This window comes from Rhinopithecus bieti, unplaced genomic scaffold, assembly GCF_001698545.2.
Source record: "Rhinopithecus bieti isolate Rb0 unplaced genomic scaffold, ASM169854v2 scaffold_1599, whole genome shotgun sequence".
NCBI classification, from domain to species: Eukaryota; Metazoa; Chordata; class Mammalia; order Primates; family Cercopithecidae; genus Rhinopithecus; species Rhinopithecus bieti.
This window is the reverse complement of record NW_016804139.1, coordinates 3255437-3263646: the sequence shown is the minus strand read 5'-3', so window position 1 is coordinate 3263646 and position 8210 is coordinate 3255437.

Genomic DNA, 8210 nt, shown 5'->3' with positions numbered 1-8210 from the left:
CCCCACAAGACTGCCCCTATTTCAGACACCAGTTGAAATCCTGATCTTCCTATACTTTTGAGCAGCCAGCTATTAATCAGGGAGTCCTATGAACCCCTCTTTCGATTTGATAATTTATTTGAACAGCTCACAGACTTCAAGAAAACCCTTTACTTAGTATTACCAGTTTATCGTAAAGAATATAACTCAGAAAGGGCAAAATGGAAGACACGCATAGGACAATGTATAGAGGGTGTGTGCTGTGGCCCAGAGCTTCCATGCCCTCTCTGGGCATGCCACCATCCCAGCACCTGGATATGTTCACCAACCTGGATGCTCTCAAAACCACATCACTTAGGGGTTTTATGGAGGTTTCATTACGTAGGCATGATTGGTTAAATCATTGAATATTGGCGATTAACTCAACCTCCAGCCCATCTCCCTTCCTTGATGTCAGGGTGTGGAGCTGAAATTCCAAATCTCTAATCATGCCTTGGTCTTTCTGGTGACCCACCACAAACCTGGAGCTATCTGGATGTTCCCAACCACCAATCATCTCATTCACATACTAAAGACACTCTTACCATTCTAAAGATTCCAAGGATTTTAGGAGCTATGTTCCAGGAACTGAGGACAACCACAAATATTTATTTTCCATTATGTTACAATGTATAATTTCAGTTCTTTAAGATGTATTCACACCTGCTTTATGAACCAGTTTATGACGCATTTTAGTGAGTGTTTTGTGTGTATTCAAAAAACATTTGTGTTTTGATTTTGTTGGATGAAGTCTTCCACAAACGTCCACTAGTTTAATTTGGTCAACAGTAGTTAACAGTTGAAGTCTTCTCTATCCTTCCTGATTTTCTGCCTTCTTGCTCCATCAACTAGTGGAAGTAGATCCTTGGAACCTCCAGTTATAATTGTGGATTTGTCTATTTCTCCTTTCACTTCTGGTAGTTATTACTATATGAATTTTAAAGCTCCCTTATTGATATATATTCTTTGAGGATTTTTATGTCTTTTTTGATGGATGAATCCATGTATTATCATTATAAACGGTCACTCTTCATGCCTGGTAGTATTCCTCGCTCTGAAATCTATTTTATGTGATATTCACACACACGCTTCGGTTTTCTAATCTTAGTGTTTGCGTGGCATATCTTTTGTTCATCTGTTTCCTTTAAATTTATATATGTCTTCATATGGAAACTGAGGTTCTCATAGACTCCACATAATCAGGTCTTGTTTTCTTCATCTAGTCTGATAATTGATATCTTGTAATTGGAGTGTATTGAAGATTTACATATAATGTAAGTATTCATATGGTTTTGTTTATATTTACTACTTTGTTATTCGTGTTTTCTTTTATTCATCTTTTTTTTACTCATTTTTTCCTTTTTCCCTAACTTCATTTGATATTGTGTATATTTTCTTTTTTTATTATGTACATATATTTTTTTCTTTATTTTTTCAAAAAAAAAAAAAAACAGGATACATGTGCAGAATGTGCAGGCTTGTTACATAGGTATATGTGTGCCATGATGGTTTGTTGTACCTATTGACTTGTCTTCTAAGTTCCTTCCCTTCACCCTCCACCCCCTCAACAGGCCCTGGTGTGTGCTATTCCCTTCTCTGTGCCCATGTGTTCTTAACGTTCAGCTCCCACTTATGAGTGAGAACATGTGGTGTTTGGTTTTCTGTTCCTGTGTTATTTTTCTGAGGATGATGACTTCCAGCTTCATCTATGTCCCTGCAAAGGACATGATCTCATTCCTTTTTATGGCTGCGTAGTATTCCATGGTGTATATGAACCACATTTTCTTTATCCGGTCTATCATTGATGGGCTTTTGGGTTGGTTCCACATCTTTGCTATTGTAAATAGTGCTGCAATAAACATACATGAGCATGTATCTTTATAGTAGAATAATTTATAATCCTTTGGGTATGTTCCTAGTAATGGGATTGCTTGGTCAAATGGTATTTCTGGTTGTAGATCCTTGAGGGATCACCATACTGTCTCCCACAATGGTTGAACTAATTTACATTCCCATGAAAAGTGTAAAAGTGTTCCTTGCCAGCATCTATTACTTCCTAACTTTTTAATAATCGCCAGTCTAACTGGTGTGAGATGGTATCTCATTGTGGTTTTGATTTGCATTTCTCTGATAATCAGTGTTGTTGAGCTTTTTTATATGTTTGTTGGCTGTGTAACTATCTTCTTTTGAGAAGTGTCTGTTCATATCCTTTGCCCACTTTTCGATGGGGTTGTTTGTTTTTTTCTCTTAAATATGTGTAAGTTTCATGTAAATTCTGGATATTAGACCTTTGTCAGATGGGTAGATTGTAAAAATTTTCTCCTATGTTTTCATATTCCATTTTATCTCCACTGTAGGCTTATTAATTAATAACTATCTCCTTGTTTTTATTTTTTAATGGTTGCTATAGGGTTTTAAATAAGCATGTTTATTGCAACTCAACTTCAAATAATACTATGTTACTCTCATGTATAGTGAAAGACTCTTATAACAATATACTTCTATTTCCCCAGTTCTACATTTTGTGCTATTGTTGTCATACCTTAGTCATGTATTAAAATCTATATACATTTTTGAATGCTGTGCTATGTACAGAAAATAATTCTATATACACTCTATACTCCACAATATGTATTTACCCTTTAAATAGATTATATTTTACAGAAATTTTAAAATTAGAAAAAGTATTTGTTTACTTGCATATTTATCACTTTCAGTGCTGTTTATTTCTCTGTGTAGATCCTAATTTCTACCAGATACTATTGTTTTCTTTCACCCCCAAAAATGGGTAATTTAAGATTTCTTTTAGTGCAATTTGTTTGTAATGAATTCTTTCAGCTTTGTTTCTTCAAAAATAATCTTATTTGCCTTCACTTCAAAGAATATTTTCATTCAATATAGATTTCTAGTTTGAAACTTTCTGTCAATACTTTAAAGATGCCAATTTATTTTCTTCTACCTTGCATCGTTTCTGATGATAAAACTTTAATAACTCTTATTTTTGCTCTATTGAATAGACTGTGTCTTTTCTGCTTGTACTGCTTTTAGGATTTTCCCTTTACCACTAGTTTTCAGCAATTTGCATATGATATGCCTTGGTATAAGGAGTTGATGGAGTGTTTTTATGTTTCTTGTGGTTCATTGAGTTTTTTGTAGCTGTGTGGTTATACTATTCATCATATTTAGACTATTTCAGCCATTCTTTCTTTATGTTTTCTGTCACCTCCTCCAAGATTCCAATTAATAAAGGTTAGACTGGTTGACCCTGTGCATTTATATATATATATATATATAAAACCAGAATATTACAGTCACTTTCTTCAAGTGTCCCTGTATTAGTTTCCTAAGGCTGTCATAATAAAATACCATAGGCTAGATAGCTTAAACAACAGACATTTATTTTCTCACAGTTCTAGAGGCTAGAAATTCAAGACCAACATGTTAACAGGTTTCACCTGAGCATGATGGCCCACGCCTATAATCCCAGCACTTTGGGAGACCAAGGTGGGTGGATCACTTGAGGTCAGGATTTCAAGTCCAGTCTGACCAACATGGTAAAACTCCATCTCTACTAAAATATAAAAATTAGCCAGGCATGGTGGCAGGTGCCTGTAATCTCCTTGAACTCAGGAGGTGGAGGGGAGATCATGCCACTGCACTCCAGCCTGGACAACAGAGCAAGACTCCATCTTGAAAATAAATAAACAAAAGCCTATTAGCAGGTTGGGTTTCTCCTAAGGCCTCTCTCCCTGGCTTGCAGATCACCACCTTCTCACTGTGTCCTCACATGGCTTTTTCTCTGTGTATACACGTATCTAGGACCTTTCTAAGACCATCAGTAATATTACATTAGGGCCCCAGCCTTATGATGTTATTGAACTGTAATTATCACTCTAACAGCGCTAACTCCAAATACAGTTCCACTGGAGTTCAGGACTTTAACATATAGAGATGGAAATCTAAGCTCAGAAAACTGAATTTATGATGCCAGAGAAAAACAAATTTCCGAACTAGTGGAAAAAATAGCCCCCCAAAAAATCCTTAGTTCAGATGTCAATGCTAGAGTAGCTAATTCTTGTTATATAAAAGAAAATATTGTGGCTCAAGCCTGTAATCCCAGCACTTTGGGAGGCCAAGACGGGCGGATCACGAGGTCAGGAGATCGAGACCATCCTGGCTAACACAGTGAAACCCCGTCTCTACTAAAAAATACAAAAAACTAGCCGGGCGACGTGGCGGGCGCCTGTAGTCCCAGCTACTCGGGAGGCTGAGGCAGGAGAATGGCGCGAACCCGGGAGGCGGAGCTTGCAGTGAGCTGAGATCCAGCCACTGCACTCCAGCCTGGGCGGCAGAGCGAGACTCCGTCTCAACCAAAAAAAAAAAAAAAAGAAAATATTATAAGCATACAATAAATATGCACTAAAAACTTAATGTTGGAGTCCATCAGAATATGTGAAAAGCATCCTTGCTCTATTTACAACATCGTGTTCTTATGCAGATGAAAAATAATCAGCTAATACATATTGAATATCGTATATCTTCCTTCATCTTTCATTCTCCAGCAAGAAGCACTGATTTCTAACTAGACACTCTGCCGTGCCTACAAGAAGAAAAAAAACGAAAAGAAAGAAAAATTAATGTCATGGTCTACAAGATTTATTGCACTAAAAATTTAAGTCAAATTGTAAGCTTAAAAAATTATAATAAGGTTCATAAACCTATTATTACCCTGAGTTATTGCCCTGAAGCCTCAAATTTTACTATCTAAAATCTGTGAGGATGAGGAATATTTTCAAAACAACCTTAATTTGTTTATAATTTTTTAATGTATATGTTGTATATATCCTAGATTTACTCGTTGTTTTATAAATTATCCACTTATGCATTCCCAATATGCTCATGCCCTGAAGACTGATATTAGCTCTCTGATCTTTGTGAACTTCTGAAAGACTCATTTTCAATAGAGATTTTCTTCTGACTAAACGTATAATTTCTATTATGACCAGCCAGGTAATGCCACTGCTTAAGAATGACAAGATAAAAGCAACTCTTAATGTATCTATTAAAAGCAAAGCTTGGGAATACATTATTTCAAAGTCATTTCAAGAAGTTAGTAACTACAATTTTTAAATTAAGTAAATTTACATAGTCTAACATATATTTTCATTTCTTAAAAGAGTTGTATTTTAGAAATGGACTCTGGAGAATATTGGGCTTTGGACAACCATTTAAATTAATGTTCCATAAATCACAATTAATCTTATTTAGAAGATTAGCTCATATAATTAGTTTACATACACATTATTGGAACAATAAAAAGCTCTCAGTTATGTAGTTGTTCATAATTAGAATATTAAGTTACTGCCCTAGTTTTTTAAATTTCCAAACAAGTTGTCTAATAATTATTTGGTATTTACTCAGCTTATGTTTGTATTGCTAAACTTGGATTTCTACTTGCAAAGCTCAAACATGATTTGTTTAATGAGCGGAAGAAGATAAAACATTTAGGTAAATGTCAGTATAGTTGAATAAGTAAATTTTGGAAATAGATGCAAAAGATTTGAATCCTTCTGACAGCACCCTAAAACGTAAAATAGAAAAACTATTGTATCATCTTAAAAGCTTTATCCATGCAGAACAGAGACTTATTAGAGTTTTGTTTGAATCTGACTTTAAAATCTATGGTAATTCTAAACCATTTGTCTCTGACAGTCATATCACCAGTGAAGAATTAATCTATCAGAGTTGCTGTCTCTTTCTCTTTTTTCTCTACTTTGTCTACTGCTCTTGTTCATTCTGTCTCTCCTACTTTTTCACTTTCCTTTCCTTTCCTTTTTCTTTCTTTCTCTCCCAATGCAACAAAAGTTTACTTACTCAAACCACAGGTAGTACACCCGACATCCCCTAGAATTCCATTATTACAAGCTTTTTCTTCAAAGAATTATCAGTCCTAACCATAGCAAAGAAAAATGGGTGTCAGAACATATGGCAGTTAGTTCTTATTCAGGCTGTTTCTAGTATCAAACAAAAAATTTCAAATATGCAAAAATTAGTATTTTACCTTATTTCGTGAACAAGAATTAAATACTGTGAATATGGAAATATCATTTTTAAGTTTGTTATTTTAAAGCTGCTTTCAAGGGTTTACCAGGAAGCTACAGAAAATAATTTGATTTACTTCTCAGAGGGTACCTGTTTGGGTTGAATTCATATGTTGAAGGCCTAAACTTGAGGAACTCAGAAAGTGGCCTTATTTGGAGATAGTCTTTATGGAGATAATCAAGTTAAAACAAATTCATTAAAGTGAGCTCTAATCCAACATCCACTGGTGTCCTCATAAAAAGGAGAATTTGGACACAGGAAATACCATGTGAAGCTGGAGGCGGATATCGGAGTGAAGCTTCTGTAAGCCAAAGAATACCAAAGATGGCCAGCAAACCACCAGCAGATAGCGCAGAGGCATGGAACAGACTCTTTCTCACAACCCTGAAAAGCAACCTACCCTGTTAACATCTTGATCTCAGACTTTTGGCCTCCAGAACTGTAAGACAATACATTTCTTTTGTGTAAGCCACTCAGTTTGTGGTATTTTGCTACAGCAGCCTTAGCAAACTAATGCAGTAGGCCAACTTTTGCATGATTTCTATTTTTAACTTTGGGGCTTATAATTCTCATCATGTTTTCTTTTGAGTTGAAAATTCATTGCTACATGAGTTAAAAAAAGCAATGAAAATGAGAACACAAGTAGGAAAATAAATCTCAATTCACAGTTGGAATATTAAGGTATATCCCATCTTCAGATTGAAAAATCCCAAAAATCCAAGCATCATAGAATTGGTTCCACAATGTTATAACAAGCTATCTGGCATTATTAATATATTTCAGCATTATGTGTCAAAAGAACACTGACTCAGAATTTTACAACAAGATTTGCCTCAGAATGCAAAGTTAACAAAACATTCAGAAGTTAATTAATGTACTATACCATCCACATGGATAGAATAAAGGACAAGATTATCTCCACAGATGTAGGAAAAGCATTGACAAAACCAACAACATTTTGATAAAAAGTATCCACAAACTAGGAATAGAGAAAAACTTTCTCAACTTAAAGGGCATCTACAAAAAAACACAACTACCATCACACTTAGTGTTGGAAGATTGAATAATGCTCACACTCATACTTCCCAAATTCAAACCTACTACAAAGCTATAGTCATCAAGACAGTGTGGTAATATAACAATAGACACATAAGTTCTTGGAATAGAATAGAAAGTCCAGAAATAAATACCCATATTTATGGTCAATTGATTTTTGACAAGTGTGCCAAGACAATTCAATGGGCAATGAGAAGTCTCATGAATCAATGATGCTGGTAAAACTAGATATCTACATATAAAGAATAAAGTTGGAATCATTTCTCACAGTATACACAAAATTAGTTCAAAAGGACCATAATACTAATATAAGAGCTAAAACTATAAAACTCTTAGAAGAATAGGCATAAATGTTCATGACTGTGGGTTATGCAAAGCCTGTTAGATATGACACCAAAATTATAAATAACAAAAGAAAAAATAAGTTTTTTTTTTTTTTTTTTTTTCTTTTTTTTTTTTTTTTTTTTAGTGAATTGGCTGCACTTAATTATGGAAGCTGAAGTTTCAAGATCTGCAGTCACCAAGCTGAAGACCCAGGAGAGTCACTGCTGTAAGTTCCAGTCTGAAAACCAGCAAGCTTGAGTCTTAAGAAAGCTGATGTTCCAATTCACATGCAAAGACAGGAAAAGGCCAACATTATTGCTCAATCAGCCAGGGAGGAGAGGTGGTCCTCTCTTAGAATCAGTCACTTTGCTTCAGTTTGGCCTTCAGCTGATTGAGTGAGGTCCCCCCACATTAGGGAGGGCAATCTGTTTTACTCGGTTTATCAATCCAAATATAAATCTCATCCAAAAACATTCTCACAGACACACCCAGAATAATGTTTGACCAAATAATGGCACCCTGCAACCCAGTAAAATTGACATATAAAACTAACCACCACATAAACTTTATCAAAATTAATAACTGTTGTGCCGGAAACATTATAATCAGGAAAGTGAAAGACAACCCACAGAATGGGAGAAAATATATCCAAATCATCCAGTAAAGAACTCTTAGAACTCAATAGTAAAAAGATAAATAACCCAATTTAA